The 19,791-nt window shown below is 38.3% G+C and overlaps 2 long non-coding RNA genes across 3 annotated transcripts in view; both read left to right on the plus strand.

The window, feature by feature from the left end:
• The window catches only part of LOC121683933, a 2,438-nt gene extending 1,594 nt beyond the window's left edge, over positions 1–844 (plus strand). For both annotated transcript variants that reach the window (XR_006022953.1, XR_006022954.1), the window contains exon 4: positions 1–844. This exon is cut by the window's left edge and continues 185 nt beyond it. This is a non-coding gene — a long non-coding RNA (uncharacterized LOC121683933).
• Positions 1–18,314, plus strand: part of LOC121683942 — a 20,246-nt gene extending 1,932 nt beyond the window's left edge. The window contains exons 2-3 of the long non-coding RNA XR_006022963.1: positions 1,603–1,608; positions 18,092–18,314. This is a non-coding gene — a long non-coding RNA (uncharacterized LOC121683942). The remainder of the gene's footprint in view (positions 1–1,602; positions 1,609–18,091) is intronic.
• Positions 18,315–19,791: the final 1,477 nt, after the last annotated feature.

Raw genomic sequence — 19,791 nt, forward strand, 5'->3', positions numbered from 1 at the left:
ATGGATTGATCTTTTCTGCTGATCAGATGGGTTTTCAGATTGTCCGTCTGGCCACAGGGGGACCACTACACTGGCAATGGCTTGGGTTTGCCTTAGGGTCCGCCAACCATAGAGGTTTCTGCCCAAATCAACCAGCGGTCAACAGGTGCTGCTGGCCAGAGGATCTAAATTTTTGTCATGATAACCTGTTTTTTTTTGTAAATAACACTATAGATTATGGATTATTCCAAGGAAGACACACACTGATCAATACATACTTATCTTAAGGGACACAAAGATAGGAAGGACTCCATCCACTAATATTGGACATACAGTATGGTGTCATTGTCTTGTGTATCCATCCAATGCAAAGCTAGATTAATATGCAATACTTGCAATAATTTGTTATGCCATGTGAAATGATTTGGTTAAAGTTAAAAACCACACTCGTATGCATTAGCTCTTGCAAAAATATTTAATGGAGCATGTCTACAACAGACCTGTATGGGCCCTAGGCCATGCTGGGGCCGATACGCTGATGATGGCCTAGAGCCGAAACGTGTCCGTTTGTAGACATGGCTTTAAAAAAAAAATGTTTTCATGTCTTTCTTAGAACTCACACCCAAAGAGGTCTTTTATTTTTTTGGAGTTGAGCATGCCTGTTCCTGTGTATCTTTTTGTTTTTTTGGTGCCTTTGCTCACGCTACCATGTATTAGGTTTGTGTAGTGCTGAATGTATTAGTGAAGCTGAACACCTTTGCTGTGATTTATCTGTATGGAAGAATCCCCTGGTTAAAGAAATCACACCTTTTACCTTTGACCTTGATACATAAATGTATGTTGTGCTGAAATAAAGCAATTTCACTGCTGGGCTCACCTGTGGCAAATCATTTCACTGACACCACCTGCTGTGGCAAGTGTGATGCACCAGACATCCTTAGAAACTACCATTCAGACACCCATATTGGCCAAACAGGCCTTGATGAGTCACACAAGGTTTTTTTTATAAAATGTTGGTGTGTGGCAAGTTATTTTGATACAGGGGATGATAACAAACTCATATGGGGGGTAGATATCATATGACATATTTCATGTGTTGCAAGCCACCTCTGTGGTTGTGGCTATAGATCACTGCCCCCTCCCATCATAGACCCTAGTCAGGAAATGCTGAGCCTGCATTATGTCCCTCCCACCTGTTTGTCTGTATCCAGGAGCCAGGTGAAGCTCTGCAGTATTCTACAGCACCTTTGTAACCTCAGCCTTAGCCAGGGGAGGGTAGCTATGCTGTAGAGGACATCTTGCCTTGTTCTTGTCCCGAGAAATACTTTCCCCATCTGCCCTCAATGACTATAAACCGGTTGTCTTAACATTGCACAGATTGGTCTTGGCCCTCTTGAGATCATATATGACCAGCTACTTGGACCCATTACAGTTCACATACTGCCCAGAGGTGGGTGTTGAGGATGCCATAATCTACCTGCTCCACAGAACACACTCTCACCTGGGCAGGACTAGTAGCACTGTGAGGATCATGTTCATTGATTTCTCAAGTGGTTTTAACACCATACAGCCTATGCTGCTACATGAGAAGATTCAGGTAGACACCTCCACAACCTCATGTAGTTTTGAGTATATAACTGATAAACCCCAGGTTGTGCAACTGAAAGGGTGTGTCTGGTCAAGTGGTCAGTGGCGTAGGAGCACTACAGGGGAGTATGCTGTCTCCTTTCTACTCACACACTGTACACCTCAGACTTCTAGTACCTCTCTGAGTCATGTCACCTACAGAGGTTCTCAGATGATTCTGCAATTGTGGGGTGTGTCAGTGATGGTGAGGAGTACAGGCAACTGGTGGACCGCTTTGTGACATGGTGCAGGAGCAACCACCTTGTCTTGTATGTGGCTATGCACTTACCATACTCTTCCCTCCACTTCTACCACGTCTCCTCCTACTATACTTCAACTAGTCCTTAAAATGTAGGCACTCCTATCCTCTAGTACTAGTACTGACAGATGCAGTGGTAATTCCTAGTTAAGGTCTCCTCTGCACTGCTTAAATGTTATTCTATTGCTGTAGCTCTGTAGCTTAAATGTTGTTTTGGATAAAAGTGTCTGCCAGATTAATGAATGGGAAATGATGCATGGTGGACGTTAGGAAGGCCAGGCTTGAGTTGGATGCCATCTCAATCTTAGGTGAAGAGGAAGAGGTTGTAGAGAACTACAAATAAAACTTAGCACAAAAAGTAAGGACATTTGTGTTTGGTAGATAATTTCTCTGTGGCAACCATTCTTTTTGGCAATACATCTTATACCGTTGGAAAGCCTGTTTAGTTCCCTTTCAAAGGGTGCCCCATTTGTAAGGAACATGCACTTGTGGGATGTGCAGCAGAGCTGAGTATGTAGGTTGCACCCATGAAACGTTTGCCTAATCTTCTCTGCCAATGGCAAACCGCGTATTCTGCCATTGACTCGTTTGGTATTTGGTGTATTGGATGATTGACGTTTGAAGAAACAAGACATATTGGCAATTTAACCATTCATTTCACAAACAGAAGCCTCAGTAGCATGTGGAAAAACCACACAGCCACAACAGCCTGGCACCTTCTCCTCAAGCTAATCACCAGCCTGTTCACACACTGCTGGGGGACGGCATCCCATCCCATGAGTCCAGAATCTGAAAACATCACTGAACATAACATTCCTCCACATGTTCAGGTTCCAGTGCACGTGTTGCCGACACCAGTGCAAATGGGCCTGACGGTGAAGGGCAGTTATGGCAAGACTGCTGGCTGCCCTATGAGACCCGAGGCTGTGTGCAGTCTGTTCCGGATTGTCTGGGCAGAGAGCTGTCAGCCATATTGTCCTGCAAACCTTGACTGAAAAACTGTAGAAGACAGATTTGGCCTTCAGTTTGGAGATGGTACTAGGGCTCACTCCAAATAATGCCACTTGGTTTTGTGAAACACCAGCTTGAAGTTGCCATCGCAAGGGCCCTATCCAGATCCGTCAAACACGGCATGCCGATTCTTGGAGCAGACACTTACTGACTGTAGCTGTACTTACATTAATAGGGCCCATGCTTACAGGTGCCGCCAATCAGTCAGGCCTTTGTAGGGGTGACACCAATATTTCATAACACCAACACATTATATTACATGGGATGAAAAAAACTTACCTGAGGTTAATTTAACCTTAACCTTGTTGGTCATAAACAAGGTGCAGTCAGTCAATGGTCAGAACATAGAACACAAATCAGTGAGACTTCTTTAAATATGCTTTATTGTGCACTGATACATGGGAAAGCAAATAAAAAGAAGGACTCAAGCCCCATTCATAAAAATAAAAAAGTAACACAATATCATGAGTCAATAAATATAATAAACTCAAACAAGTATCTAGTTATAATTATCAGTATCATTTAAAGAAACTCATTTTTAAGTGGAAAAACAATGGTAGTCACTCAACGTGGAAAAGTTTTGGATGTGATTCTGGAATGTTATGTTTAAGTGCAAAAATAACGATATTGCTCAAGATGATAGCATATTCCTGCAACTGCTGTCTGCACGCGCAGTGCATGATGTATATTTCAATGAACACCATTGGTGTGGTAAAATAATCATTGAATAGTAGAGTAGCAGCAATTTGTCAGTGTGGTACAATTACAAAATAGTGCTAATAGATAGATAGATACTTTATTGATGCCCAAGGGGAAATTCAAGCTATTAATATGAGATGTTACTCAGTGTGGAACAGTAAACTTTCAATGTGGCGAGTTCATGCGCCAATGATCCGCTGTACTGATGTAACTACCCGTTGCAGTGAACCACAGGATGTGAGGATGTGCAGAATGTGAGGATGCGCAAGATGTGAGGATGTTGAGGATGATTATGTTAATTGAAGAGCAGTCAGAATTGAAATCCCTGCTCTCCCAACATGTCAGGAGAACCACAGATGAACGGAAATAGGTAGTGGAACACTTCTTTCTGTATATGTTCTGCTGGTCAGGATATCAGGAGCAAATACCTGTGAAAAAGTAGAAGTAGAGGGCTGAATTTAAGATGTGACTGGAACATACAAGACCTTCCCTAAAAACAACAACAACATACAAGACCTTCCCTAAAAACAACAACAACATCAACAAGACCAAGAACAACAAGAAAAAAACAAGAACAAGGACAACAAGAAAAACAACACCAAGAACAAGAACAAGAATAATAAGAACAACAACAACAACAAGAACAACAACAACAACAAGACCAAGAACAACAAGAGAAGCAACAAGAAGAAGAAGAAGAACAACAACAACAACAGCAACTCACTAATAAACATTAATCTTGTGATACAAGAGAATATGTGTTTGGCCAGGTTATAGCAACAATTGCTAATGTGTGTTTGTCTATCGATACATAGATAGATAGATAGATAGATAGATAGATAGATAAATACACATACACACACACGGAGAGATAGATAGACACACACTCACACACAAACACACAGACACAGATAGATAGATACACACACACTCACACACAGACACACACATATAGATAGACACACACACACACACACACACACACACACACAGATAGACACACACACGCACACACACAGATAGATAGACACACACACATACACACAGATAGACACACACACACACACACACAGATAGATAGATACACACACACAGATAGATAGATACACACACACACTCACACACAAATAGATAGATACAGATACACACACACAGACACACACACATACACACAGATAGACACACACACACACAGATAGATAGATACACACACACACACTCACACACAGATAGATAGATACACACACACACACACACACACACACACACACACACACACACAGATAGATACACAAACACACACACACACACACAGAAAGATAGATACACACACACAGACACAGGCACAGACACACACAAACAGACACAGATAGATCGACAGACACACACACACAGATAGATAGATACACACACACACTCACACAGATAGATAGATACACACACACACACTCACACACAGATAGATAGATACAGATACACACAGACACAGACAGACACAGATAGACAGACAGACACACACACAGACACACACACACGCACACACACACACACACAGATAGATACACAAACACACACACACACACAGAGAAAGATAGACACACACAGACACAGACACACACAGACAGACACAGATAGATAGACAGACACACACACACACACACAGATAGACACACACACACACACACACACACACACACACACACACACACACACACAGCAAAGCAAGCTTCCTAGGGTTTAAATTAAGACAATGTTGGTAGGCCTACATGAGGCATGAGGCCTACAAAAACATGGTCTGGTGGACTCTAACTCACCTAAGGGGCGTGGATTCTGGACTCATGTATGCTGAGGTTGACCTTGTAGCTGTACCGCCAGGCGCCTCTGCGTAGTACTCTGTAGGGTCTCTGTATTTCACTTTCAGAAATGTAGCTCAGGTACTCCAACGCTTTACAGAAGGACTGAGAGAGGGATAAAACACACACACACATAGATAGATAGATAGATACAGCTACACACACACACAGACACAGACACACACACACAGACAGACACAGATAGACAGACACACACACAGATAGATAGATATACACACACACTCACTCACACACAGATAGATAGATACACACACACACACACACACACAGATAGATACACAATCACAATCACACACACACACACACACACACACACACACACACACACACACACAGAAAGATAGATACACACACAGACAGACACAGGCACAGACACACACAGACAGACACAGATAGATAGACAGACACACACACACACACACACACACAGATAGATAGATACACACTCACACAGATAGATAGATACACACATACACACAGACACACACAGACAGACACAGATAGATAGACAGACACACGCACAGACGCACAGACACACACACACACACACACACACAGATAGATACACACACACACTCACACAGATAGATAGATACACACACACACAGACACAGATAGATAGACAGACACACACACAGACACACACACACAGACAGAAAGATATATATATACACACACACTCACACAGATAGATAAATACACACACACACACACTCACACACAGATAGATACTGTAGATACACACACACACACACACACACACACACACACACACACACAGATAGATACACAAACACACACACACACAGACAGACACAGGCACAGACACACACAGACAGACACAGATAGATAGACAGACAGACACACACACACACAGATAGATAGATAGATAGATAGATAGATAGATAGATACACACACACACAGACACACACACAGAAAGATAGATACACACACACACACGCACACGCACACACACACACACACACAGATAGATACACAAACACACACACACACACACACACAGAAAGATAGATACACACACAGACAGACACAGGCACAGACACACACAGACACAGATAGACAGACAGACACACACACACAGATAGATAGATACACACACACACTTACACAGATAAATAGATTTGAAGGCCAAAACCGAAAGCGTCCTGTGAAACGTGGGTTGCATTGGAGAAAGCCAACTCTCTCTCGCACGGTAAAGGTGTTGAAAACGGCCAATATACTCCTCTATGCGGGCAATAGATGGCACGGGCATGTAACCTGTTATTGTGGGGTTTTTTGTTAGACCTACCAAGCACACGTCCATGTTTAAATTAAGGTTAGGCTACTGGATAATTTAAAACAAAACCAAATTGTCCGCACTGTTGCTGAAAGCGTCGGACATGTCGCCCTTGTATTGCAATTTGGCCAAATCCGAATGCATCCTGTGAAACGGCCCGTGGGTTGCATTGAAGAAAGCCATGAGCGTCTCTCTCGCACGATAAAGGTGTGGAAAATGACCAATCAAATCCTCTATGCAGGCAATAGATGGCATGGGCATGTCACATATTATTGTGTTTTTTGGCCAAGCCTAACAAGCACACATTCATGTTTAAATTAAGGTTACTGGATCATTTGAAACAAAAGCAAATTATCCCCGCTTTTACTGAAAGCGTCATATATGTCGCCCTTGGATTGAAGGCCAAATCCGAAAGCGTCCTGTGAAACGTGGGTTGCATTGGAGAAAGCCATCTCTCTCTCGCACGGTAAAGGTGTTGAAAACGGCCAATATACTCCTCTATGCGGGCAATAGATGGCACGGGCATGCAACCTGTTATTGTGGGTTTTTTTGTTAGACCTACCAAGCACACGTCCATGTTTAAATTAAGGTTAGGCTACTGGATAATTTAAAACAAAACCAAATTGTCTGCACTGTTGCTGAAAGCGTCGGATATGTCGCCCTTGTATTGCAATTTGGCCAAATCCGAATGAGTCCTGTGAAACGCCCGTGGGTTGCATTGTAGAAAGCTATGAGCGTCTCCAGAGACTTTCTAATGTGGAGACACGGCACTCAAAAAATACTCCATAGAAATACATGGGGCTAGTTTGTCACGCCAATATGGCTGTTGTCTACACATATCCCACCCCTTCCTCGGCAAAACGTCGACATGTGAATACATTGAGCCAATCATATGGTGTGTTGTGAAGACATCGTGCCAATAATGTGTTGTGATCTCGCCGCTGGAGCAAGATTGGTGTGTCGTGAAGCCTTGCGCACGCGCAGTTCGACCCAAAGACTGTGCCCGATGAGTGCCCATAAAACGTTGGTATATGGCCGCCGAGTGGAGGGACTTGCCTAAAAGGACTTTGGCGTCTCTCTCGCACAATAAAGGTGTTAAAATGGCCAATAAACTCCTATATCAAAAACGATTAATGACCTCCTGTTTTAGCCAATCATCATGGAGGAAACATAACTCGTTGTTGCTCAAAACCTACGTCTGTGCAGTCGTTCAACATTGTGGTGAATTAATGACGAGTGAAGCCCACAGCGTCTAATAACATCGCGGGTGGTTTTACGCTGAAGTTGGTTGAAAGCCATGAGCGTGCACCTACACGCGAAAGGGTGCTATATGCGTGGATAGAAAACGCCGAAGGACGTGACAAAACGGCCTTATATGACGCCCTGAGATGAGAACGGGTTGGGAAATACAGTGCATGAAAATGCAAAAATATGATGAGTTTATATGGTTAAATTATTTGCTTGGTAGATAAGGTTTAATATAGTTGGAATGACTGAACAGTTAAATAGGTTGATAATTTAAATGGTTAAATAGATAGTTGACGATAACTAACAGTTGGAATGGCTCCAATGTTTGCTAGCAGTTATGCTAACTATGTTAACAAAGATAATAATGCTAACCAAGTTACTATGCTAACTAGCATGCTAACAATGTTAAAATGCTAACTATGTAAACCATGTAACTTAGCTAACCTAGCTAATCATTTTTAGCAGTTATGCTAACTAGCATGCTAACAATGCTAACATGCTAACTATGTTAACCATGTGACTTAGCTAACCTAGCTAATAATTTTTAGTAGTTATGCTAACATGCTAACAATGCTAACATGCTAACTATGTTAACCATGTGACTTAGCTAACCTAGCTAATAATTTGTAGTAGTTATGCTAACTATGCTAACTAGCATGTTAACATGCTAACTATGTAAACCATGTGACTTAGCTAACCTAGCTAATCATTTTTAGTAGTTATGCCAACTATGCTAACTAGCATGCTAACTATGTTAACCATGTTACTTGCTAACCTAGCTAATCATTTTTAGTAGTTATGCTAACTGTGCTAACTAGCATGCTAACAATGTTAACATGCTAACTATGCTAACCATGTGACTTAGCTAACCTAGCTAATCATTTTTAGAAGCAATGCTAATTAAACAGTTACAATGGCTGAACAGTTAAAAAGTTTAAAGGGTTAAATTGTTTAACAGTGAAATATTGTAGTGAGGACTTTTATTTTGAAACTGTTTTTGGCAGAGGAAGCCGTTGAACAGGATGTGTAGTCTTAATAGGGCCAGTTTGTATGCTTAAAGCCTGAAACTGGCAGTTGATCCAGGTGGCCTGAACACCTGCCATAGGATTCTAATTGCTGTGATGTCATAAAGGGCAATGTTAAGTCAATGGGGACATTTTGATGGTTTTTAATTAATAGTTTAAAAAGTATAAAAGTTATAAAGATGAAAAATACAAAGCCCACATGTCCTAAGTAAGACCTACATAACATAGTTTTAATGAAGTTTCTACGTTAAACGGTTGAAGCTGCATTAAATGCGTTAGAAGAAGAACTAGAAAAGCATTTCCTGAAGGAAATACAGTGCATGAAAATGCAAAGCATATGATGTAAAATATCATACAGAGTAAAAACAAATAATGCAGATATAGTTGCAATAGTGTTGCTAGGGTAAATATGTTGGTTGTTATGCCAAATTAAGTAGTTGCTATGCTGGTTGCTTAGGTAATCCTGTTGGTTGCTATGGTGGTTGCTAGGTTGAAGTTGTGGTGGTTGCTAGGCTGTTTCTAGGGTATTTGACATGGTTGCTAGGCTGTTGCTAGGATATTTGACATGGTTGCTAAACTGTTGCTAGGGTATCTGACATGGTTGATAGGCTGTTGCTTGGGTACTTGAGGTGGTTGCTAGGCTTATGCTAGGTTACTTGTGGTGGTTGCTATGCTGGTTGCTAGGTTAGACTCATTGGTTGCTATGTTGGTTGCTAGGTTGTAACTGTGGAAGTGGTTGCTAGGCTGTTGATAGGGTATTTGACATGGTTGCTAGGCTGTTGCAAGGTTAGTTGTGGTGGTTGCTATGCTGGTTGCTAGGTTAAACTCATTGGTTGCTAGGTTGTTACTAGGGTATTTGACATGGTTGCTAAGCTGTTGCTAGGGTACATGGGGTGGTTGCTAGGCTGTTGCTAGGTTAGTTGTGGTGGTTGCTATGCTGGTTGCTAGGTTAAACTTATTGGTTGCTATATTGGTTGCTAGGTTGTAACTGTGGAAGTGGTTGCTAGGCTGTTGCTATGGTATTTGACATGGTTGCTAGGCTGTTGCTAGGGTACATGAGGTGGTTGCTAGGCTGTTGCTAGGTTAGTTGTGGTGGTTGCTATGCTGGTTGCTAGGTTAAACTTCTCGGTTGCTATGTTGGTTGCTAAGTTGTAACTGTGGAAGTGGTTGCTAGGCTGTTGCTAGGTTACTTGAGTTGGTTGCTATATTGGTTGCTAGGTAGATTATGTTTAATATAGTTGGAGTGACTGAACAGTTAAATAGGTGGATAGTTTAAATGGTTAAATTATTTGTGAGGTAGATGATGTTTAATATAGTTGGAATGACTGAACTAGGTAGATGAGGTTTAATATAGTTGGAGTGACTGAACAGTTAAATAGGTGGATAGTTTAAATGGTTAAATTATTTGTGAGGTAGATGATGTTTAATATAGTTGGAATGACTGAACTAGGTAGATGAGGTTTAATATAGTTGGAATGACTGGGCAGTTAAATAGGTGGATAGTTTAAATGGTTAAATTATTTAATAGGGAATTATTGTAGTGAGGACTTTTATTTTGAAACAGTTGTGGACAGAGGAAACAGTTGAACAGAATGTGTAGTCTTAGTAGAATGATACTGTATGCTTAAAGCCTGAGAAACTGACAGTTGATCCAGGTGGCCTGGCCACCTGGCAGAAGATTCGAATTGCTGTGATGTCATAAAGGGCAATGTTAAGTCAATGGGGAAATTTTGATAGTTTTTAATTAATAGTTTAAAAAGTATAAAAGTTACAAAGTTGAAAAATACATACAAGCCCACATGTCCTAAGTAAGACCTACGTAACATAGTTTGAATGAAGTTTCTACGTTAAATGGTTGAAGCTGCATTAGCTGCGTTAGAATAATAATAATAATAATAATAATAATAACTAGAAAAGCATTTCCTGAAGAAAATACAGTGCATGAAAATGCAAAAATATGATATAAAATATCATTAAGAGTAAAAACAAACTATATTGGTTGCTAGATAGATTAGGTTTAATATAGTTGGAATGACTGAACAGTTAAATAGGTGGATAGTTTAAATGGTTAAATTATTTAGGTAGATAGTTGACGATAACTGACAGTTAGAATGGCTCTAATGTTTGCTAACAGTTATGCTAACTATGTTATAAAAGATAATAATGTTAACCAAGTTACTTAACTTAATTAACTTAGCTAATGTTTTCATTTTTAGTAGTTATGCTAACTAGTATTATGTTAACCATGTGACTTAGCTAACCTAGCTAATAATTTTTAGTAGGTATGCTAACTATGCTAACTAGCATGCTAACATGTTAAGTATGCTTACCATGTGACTTTGCTAAATTAGCTAATCGTTTTTAGTAGGTATGTTAACTATTCTAACTAGCATGCTAACATGCTAACTATGTTAACCATGTTACTTAGCTAACCTAGCTAATCATTTTTAAAAGTTATGCTAACTAAAATGCTAACATGCTAACAATATTACTTAGCTAACTTAGCTAATCATTTTTAACAGTTTTGCTAAAAATGCTAACTAGCATGCTAACATGCTAACTATGCTAACCATGTTACTTAGCTAACTTAGCTAATCATTTTTAGAAGTTTTGCTAAAAATGTTAACTAGCATGTTAGCATGCTAACTATGCTAACCATATTACTTAGCTAACTTAGCTAATTGTTTTTAGCAGTTTTGCTAAAAATGCTAACTAGCATGCTAACATGCTAGCATGCTAACATGCTAGCATGCTAACTATGCTAACCACGTTACTTAGCTAACATAGCTAATCGTTTTTAGCAGTTTTGCTAACTATGTTAATTAGCATGCTAACATGCTAGCATGCTAAGTATGCTAACCATGTTACTTAGCTAACTTAGCTAATCATTTTTAGCAGTTTTGCTAAAAATGCTAACTAACATGCTAACACCTGCCATAGGATTCTAATTGCTTAACGGCCGTATTGTGATGTCATAATCATAATGTTAAGTCAATGGGGAAATTTTGATTAGTTTTTAATTAATAGTTTAAAAAGTATAAAAGTTACAAAGCTGAAAAAAACATAGCACCCATGTCCTAAGTAAGACCTACGTAACATAGTTTGAATGAAATTTCTACGTTAAACAGTTGAAGCTGCATTAAGTGCGTTAGAAGAAGAAGAATAAGAACTAGAAAAGCATTTCCTGAAGGAAATACAGTGCATGAAAATGCAAAAATATGATGTAAAATATCATACAGAGTAAAAACAAACTATATTGGTTGCTAAGTAGATGAGGTTTAATATAGTTGGAATGACTGAACAGTTAAATAGGTGGATAGTTTAAATGGTTAAATTATTTAGGTAGATAGTTGACGATAACTGACACTTGGAATGGCTCTAATGTTTGCTAGTAGTTATGCTAACTATGTTAACAAAGATAATAATGTTAACCAAGTTACTATGCTAACTAACATGCTAAAATGCTAGCATGCTAACTATGCTAACCATGTGACTTAGCTAACTTAGCTAATCATTTTAAGCAGTTTTGCTAAAAATGCTAACTAGCATGCTAACATGCTAGCATGCTAACCATGTGACTTAGCTAACTTAGCTAATCATTTTAAGCAGTTTTGCTAAAAATGCTAACTAGCATGCTAACATGCTAGCATGCTAACATGCTAACCATATGACTTAGCTAACTTAGCTAATCATTTTAAGCAGTTTTGCTAAAAATGCTAACTAACATGCTAACATGCTAGCATGCTAACTATGCTAACCATGTGACTTAGCTGACTTAGCTAATTGTTTTTAGCAGTTTTGCTAAAAATGCTAACTAGCATGCTAACATGCTAACCATGTTACTTAGCTAACTTAGCTTACTAGCTACAGTGGGTAGGAGTCATAGTTGATGACAAGTAACAGTTACAATGGCTGAACAGTTAAAAAGTTCAGTAGTTTAAAGGGTTAAATTGTTTAACAGTGAAATATTGTAGTGAGGACTTTTATTTTGAAACAGTTTTTGGCAGAGGAAGCAGTTGAACAGGATGTGTAGTCTTAATAGGGCCAGTTTGTATGCTTAAAGCCTGAGACTGGCAGTTGGTCCAGGTGGCCCGAACACCTGCCATAGGATTCTAATTGCTTAACGGCTCTATTGTGATGTCATCAGCCCATGTTAAGTCTATGGGGAAATTTTGACTAGTTTTTAATTAATAGTTTAAAAAGTATAAAAGTTACAAAGCTGAAAAATACATAGCACCCATGTCCCAAGTAAGACCTACGTAACATAGTTTGAATGAAGTTTCTACGTTAAACGGTTGAAGCTGCATTAAATGCGTTAGAAGAAGAATAAGAACTAGAAAACGCAATTCCAGGGAATTACCAGTGCATGAAAATGCAAAACATATGGTGTGAAATATATTGTTAAAACAGATGATGTGCTAATTGACAACCAACATGATGAGGTTTAATATAGTTCAAATGACTGAACTAGGTAGATGAGGTTTAATATAGTTGGAATGACTGAACTAGGTAGATGAGGTTTAATATAGTTGGAATTACTGAACAGTTAAATAGGTGGATAGTTTATATAGTTAAATGATTTGCTTGGTAGATAAGGTTTAATATAGTTGGAATGATTGAACGGTTAAATAGGTGGATAATTTAAATGGTTAAATTATTTAGGTAGATAATTGACGATAACTGACAGTTGGAATGGCCCTAATGTTTGCTAGCAGTTATGCTACTATGTTATCAAAGATAATAATGTTAACCAAGTTTTTTTGCTAAAAATGCTAATTAGCATGTTAACATGCTAACTATGCTACCATGCTAACTATGTTACTTAGCTAACTTAGCTAATCATTTTTAACAGTTTTGCTAACTATGCTAACTAGCATGCTAACATGCTAGCATGCTAACTATGTTAACCATGTGACTTAGCTAACTTAGCTAATCATTTTTAGCAGTTTAGCTAAAAATGGTAACTAGCATGCTAACATGCTATCACGCTAACCATGCTAACTAGCTACAGTGGGTAGGAGTCATAGTTGATGACAAGTAACAGTTACAATGGCTGAACAGTTAAAAAGTTCAGTAGTTTAAAGGGTTAAATTGTTTAACAGTGAAATATTGTGGTGAGGACTTTTATTTTGAAACAGTTTTTGGCAGAGGAAGCAGTTGAACAGGATGTGTAGTCTTAATAGGGCCAGTTTGTATGCTTAAAGCCTGAGACTGGCAGTTGGTCCAGGTGGCCCGAACACCTGCCATAGGATTCTAATTGCTTAACGGCCGTATTGTGATGTCATAATCATAATGTTAAGTCAATGGGGAAATTTTGATTAGTTTTTAATTAATAGTTTAAAAAGTATAAAAGTTACAAAGCTGAAAAATACATAGCATTGAACAGTTAAATAGGTGGATAATTTAAATGGTTAAATTATTTAGGTAGATAATTGACGATAACTGACAGTTGGAATGGCTCTAATGTTTGCTAGCAGTTATCATAAGATAATAATGTTAACCAAGTTACTTAACTTAGTTAACTTAGCTAATGTTTTCATTTTTAGTAGGTATGCTAACTAGCATGCTAACATGCTAACTATATTAACCATGTTACTTAGCTAACTTAGCTAATCATTTTTAGCAGTTATGCTAACTATGCTAACTAGCATGCTAACATGCTAGCATGCTAACTATGCTAACAACGTTACTTAGCTAATTATTTTTAGCAGTTTTGCTAAAAATGCTAACTAGCATGCTAACTATGCTAACCACGTTACTTAGTTAACTTAGCTAATCATTTTTAGCAGTTTTGCTAAAAATGCTAACTAGCATGCTAACTATGCTAACCATGTGACTTAGCTAACTTAGCTAACTAGCTACAGTGGGTAGGAGTCATAGTTGATGACAAGTAACAGTTACAATGGCTGAACAGTTAAAAAGTTCAGTAGTTTAAAGGGTTAAATTGTTTAACAGTAAAATATTATAGTGAGGACTTTTATTTTGAAACAGTTTTTGGCAGAGGAAGCTGTTCAACAGGATGTGTAGTCTTAATAGGGCCAGTTTGTATGCTTAAAGCCTGAGACTGGCAGTTGGTCCAGGTGGCCCGAACACCTGCCATAGGATTCTAATTGCTTAATGGCTCTATTGTGATGTCATCAGCCCATGTTAAGTCTATGGGGAAATTTTGAACAGTTTTTTATTAATAGTTTAAAAAGTATAAAAGTTACAAAGCTGAAAAATACATAGCACACCTGTCCTAAGTAAGACCTACGTAACATAGTTTGAATGAAGTTTCTACGTTAAACGGTTGAAGCTGCATTAAGTGCGTTAGAAGAAGAAAAATAATAAGAATAAGAAGCCTTGGAAGAACAGTACAGTGCATTTTCATGCACTGTAATAAGAACTAGAAAAGCATTTCCTGAAGGAAATACAGTGCATGAAAATGCAAAAATATGATGTAAAATATCATACAGAGTAAAAACAAACTATATTGGTTGCTAAGTAGATGAGGTTTAATATAGTTGGAATGACTGAACAGTTAAATAGGTGGATAGTTTAAATGGTTAAATTATTTAGGTAGATAGTTGACGATAACTGACAGTTGGAATGGCTCTAATGTTTGCTAGCAGTTATGCTAACTATGTTAACAAAGATAATAATGTTAACAAAGTTACTATGCTAACTAGCATGCTAACATGCTAGCATGTTAACTATGCTAACCATGTTACTTAGCTAATCGTTTTTAGTAGTTTTGCTAAAAATGCTAACTAGCATGCTAACATGCTAGCGCTAGCATGCTAACTATGCTAACCACGTTACTTAGCTGACTTAGCTAATCGTTTTTAGCGGTTTTGCTAAAAATGCTAACTAGCATGCTAGCATTCTAACTATGCTAACCACGTTACTTAGCTGACTTAGCTAATCGTTTTTAGCAGTTTTGCTAAAAATGCTAACTAGCATGCTAACATGCTAGCATGCTAACTATGCTAACCGTGAGTCTGTCTCAATTGGTGTACTTACGTGAGTACACTTTTGTGTAGTACACTATGTGCACTGTGTGCTTACTGGCGGAGTGCGCAAATTTTAACAAAATAGTATTGTCTCATATCAAACACTAACTCTGTGCACTTCACGGAAATGACGATCGGAAACATTTTAATATAACTTTATTGGCGTCCTCAATTCGACAGTGACATGGTCATACTGTGTCAAAACATGAACCGTTTATGTTATAACTTGCTTGTACCTCCGTAAAGTCTGTTTTCCACTGCTGCTGCTTCAGCTTTCTCAACCGCGATTACCACGAGTTTGAAAACGCTCCCTCCCCTTCCGCTATTTGGCCAAAATGGCGTCCGTTAAGGGCGAAAAGTGTCCAGCGTTGCACACTCAGCTTTTTGACCGTTATGAGTGCACCATCCGGGAACTTGCAGCGCCCTTCGTGTCGTTGGAATTTTCAGTGTGAACACCCTCATGCACTCAAATTAGGTATTGTAAGTGCAGAAGTACGCGATTTGAGACACAGTCCATGTGACTTAGCTAACTTAGCTAATCATTTTAAGCAGTTTTGTTAAAAATGCTAACTAGCATGCTAACATGCTAGCATGCTAACTATGTGACTTAGCTAACTTAGCTAATCATTTTAAGCAGTTTTGCTAAAAATGCTAACTAACATGCTAACATGCTAGCATGCTAACTATGCTACTTAGCTAACTTAGCTAACTAGCTACAGTGGGTAGGAGTCATAGTTGATGACAAGTAACAGTTACAATGGCTGAACAGTTAGTAGTTTAAAGGGTTAAATTGTTTAACAGTAAAATATTATAGAGAGGACTTTTATTTTGAAACAGTTTTTGGCAGAGGAAGCAGTTGAACAGGATGTGTAGTCTTAATAGGGCCAGTTTGTATGCTTAAAGCCTGAGACTGGCAGTTGGTCCAGGTGGCCCGAATACCTGCCATAGGATTCTAATTGCTTAACGGCTCTATTGTGATGTCATCAGCCCATGTTAAGTCTATGGGGAAATTTTGACTAGTTTTTAATTAATAGTTTAAAAAGTATAAAAGTTACAAAGCTGAAAAATACATAGCACCCATGTCCCAAGTAAGACCTACGTAACATAGTTTGAATGAAGTTTCTACGTTAAACGGTTGAAGCTGCATTAAATGCGTTAGAAGAAGAATAAGAATAAGAAGCCTAGGAAGAACAGTACAGTGCATTTTCATGCACTGTAATAAAATGCCTTGGAAGAACAGTACAGTGCATTTTCATGCACTGTAATAAAATGCCTTGGAAGAACAGTACAGTGCATTTTCATGCACTGTAATAAGAAGAAGAAGCCTAGGAAGAACAGTACAGTGCATTTTCATGCACTGTAATAAGAAGCCTAGGAAGAACAGTACAGTGCATTTTCATGCACTGTAACTAGAAAAGCATTTCCTGAAGGAAATATAGTGCATGAAAATGCAAAAATATGATGTAAAATATCATACAGAGTAAAAACAAACTAAATTGGTTGCTAGGTAGATGAGGTTTAATATAGTTGGAAAGACTGAACAGTTAAATAAGTGGATAGTTTAAATGGTTAAATTATTTTGGTAGATAGTTGACGATAACTGACACTTGGAATGGCTCTAATGTTTGCTAGCAGTTATGCTAACTATGTTAACAAAGATAATAATGTTAACCAAGTTACTATGCTAACTAGCATGCTAACAATGTTAAAATGCTAAGTATGCTAACCATGTGACTTAGCTAACTTAGCTAATCATTTTTAGCAGTTTTGCTAAAAATGCTAACTAGCATGCTAACTATGCTAACCATGTTGTTTAGCTAACTTAGCTAATCATTTTTTGCACTTATGCTAACTATGCTAACTAGCATATTAACATGCTAACTATGCTAACCATGTTACTTAGCTAACTTAGCTAATCATTTTTAGTAGTTTTGCTAAAATGCTAACAATGCTACTAATGCTAACTAACTAACTAGCAAGTGAGGACTTTTATTTTGAAAAGGTTAAATTATTTACTAGGTAGATGAGGTTTAATATAGTTGGAATGCCTGAACAGTTAAATAGGTGGATGGTTTAAAAGGTTAACACTGGGTGAAAAGGCTCTGAATCAGGGAATATTCATAGTGATATATTTCCTGATATGTGTAATATCAGGAAATATATTGGTTGATATGCTCCTGATATTTTAGTGCCAATTGCCATATCAGGAGCATATCAAAAGTCCTGAATGGGACTGCGACGACATGCAAGATATCCAGACTTCATATTCTCACCTGATATGATCCATGTTTCAAGTATTAGCTACTTATGACCCCGGACACCTCTTGTTCTTGTTCCCATATACCCCCTGATATGTCAAACATGGGACTACGCATATACAGCCCATATACTGCCAGACAGGGCTGTAGTCAAGACCACCTTTGTCGAGTCCAAGACAAGTCCAAGACCAGGACTAGTCGAGACCAAGTCAAGACCGAGTCCAAAGAGGTTCGAGTCCAAGACAAGACCGAGTCCAAAAAGGTTCGAGTCCGAGTCAAGACCGAGTCCAGGATAGGAAAAAAAGTCTTATGCATGACAGTATCAAGACAATCATTTTGGGTTATTATTATTATTATCTAAAAGCAAAAACAGTGTGAACACACCCAGGATTTGTAAGTGTAGCCATTCCCCTTCTCCAATATTATTATAGGGCTGTCAAACGATTCAAAATATATATTTTGAAATTAATTAATCTCGATTAACCGCAATTAAAAAGTTCCTAAAGACTAAAGCTTCTTAAATGGCATATTAAATACAACATAAATCACAAAATTAATGAGTAACCACAAAGGTAAAAGTAAAACACTTTTATATTATTTAAATGATAATACTGACACAGTAATTGTGTTTTAAAGTATTAATTTCTTGAGAAATACTACACATTTGATGCTGTTTAACTCATTTGTAAATGGTGCACTGTCACTTTAAGCCCATTGTGGCCACGTTCTCATAATGATCTTTTTTTTTACCAGCTCCATTGAAATATAGCCTATAGCTAGTCCACAAGCTCTAATATTGTTTGTACCACATGTATTGTACAATATTAACAATGATAAGCATGATATTAAGTTGGTATAAACAGTTTTCATTCCTTTGGAAATAGAAGCATGTAATGACATGATGCTAGCTAGACATTTTCTGTTTGCAATTAAAAGTGAATGATGAGCCTGAGCCAGTCACCTAGCTATCTGAATGGAATGTGTTTCAATCGGCATAATATGTGCTTCATGTAAACAAATTAATGAAAACTTCAAGACTCACCAGTTCCATTACACAAAGGCAAAGACAACTCTTCATATTTTTGTCCATTTTTCAAATCACAGTGAGTGCAGCCTACATGTCATACATGTTTATAACTGGTCAGTAGTGGAAATCGGATAAATCCGCAATCTCCTCTAACCTCGTCTTTGTTGCCTTCCTTTTATAAGTTTCTTATATTAAAAAGGAGATATCAATTATCATCAACAACGCCAAGCCAGCTGGAGCCTGCCAATCGTTTTCTCTCCTTCTCGTGTGCGCTCAGACGCGCTCTCAATTAAATGGAGTACGTTCAAGTTGGATCTTAATGGAGAGGACCCGAAAAGTATCGTCTTTATGTAACTGTTGCTGTTGGTGCATTTTGACATTGTAAACGTTATCTAACAAGAGTGAAAAGCAGTTTGCAGTAAAGCTACTATTTGGCTAAATGTTGGTTCCTCTTTATCTTCAGCTAACTCCACAGACAGTAAAATAAACTCTCAG

Source organism: Alosa sapidissima, chromosome 15 (genome assembly GCF_018492685.1).
Source record: "Alosa sapidissima isolate fAloSap1 chromosome 15, fAloSap1.pri, whole genome shotgun sequence".
NCBI lineage: Eukaryota > Metazoa > Chordata > Actinopteri > Clupeiformes > Clupeidae > Alosa > Alosa sapidissima.